The sequence below is a fragment of the Sinocyclocheilus grahami genome, unplaced genomic scaffold, assembly GCF_001515645.1.
Source record: "Sinocyclocheilus grahami isolate Dianchi unplaced genomic scaffold, SAMN03320097.WGS_v1.1 scaffold43.1, whole genome shotgun sequence".
Classification (NCBI taxonomy): Eukaryota; Metazoa; Chordata; class Actinopteri; order Cypriniformes; family Cyprinidae; genus Sinocyclocheilus; species Sinocyclocheilus grahami.
This window is the reverse complement of record NW_015505222.1, coordinates 2,922,531-2,923,462: the sequence shown is the minus strand read 5'-3', so window position 1 is coordinate 2,923,462 and position 932 is coordinate 2,922,531.

Below are 932 nucleotides of genomic sequence, written 5' to 3'. Positions count from 1 at the left end.
GACAGACAGAGATAGATAGACAGATAGATACAAAAGCAGCTAAAAAAGTGTCTCTAAGGACTTCTTCTGGTCTGTCTGCAGTGTTGCGCTACTGTAAGCTGAATGAACTGCGTCCTCTCATTCTCTCTCTCTCTATGTCTCACACACACAAAGTTAAGGTGATCTATGTACAGCCTTCTCCATCACTCTGGGTTGATGAGGAATTTTGGCTATCTTGTACATTACTTGTACGCAGCAACCATAAAGCACTAAGAGGAGAAGTGAAATAAGTCTACTAAAATAAATATCACCTTCTCTGCTAAGGACAGAGAAGTATTGTAGGAGGGATATAAAAGCTAGAGAGTATAGAGCAAGTTAATTTATATCAGCATAAAGCTCCACTCCACTGCAATTCAGCTGCTATTAAAATAAACACAAAGGCAGCCTGGTGTAATGGATGTCACATTTTTTCATGTTGCATCAGGGAGAAGAGTAATGAAGAGATGTCTGAGCACCACCTTTATTTCTCCACGAGAGAGCAGTCAGAGCAGCTTCTAACTAACAAATCACCTTTGTTCTTTGAATAAGCTTTTACTATGCAAAACACTCTGTCAGTTCCTGTAGAAGAAAAGAAAATCACAAACAGGATCTCTGGAATATCTCAATTGTTTCTCCTGACTTGAGTTTAAGTCTCCTGATCCTATGAGCTTTCTCCTGATATAAAGACCCCAGTAACCTCACATTTCTCTATGCTACATGTTAAATTCATAACTCTATATTCCTACTGTATGTCAACAACTGTTTCTCCCAAAATACCTTTAGAAGAAACAAAGGAAACAAAGTTTACACTGAAATTAAACAGAACCAGAGGCATAGTAATAATTTGAAAAGTGGAGGCCCAATGTAAAATGCATCAGCTTTGCTTATGAAGATCATACTGACATTCATCCTAA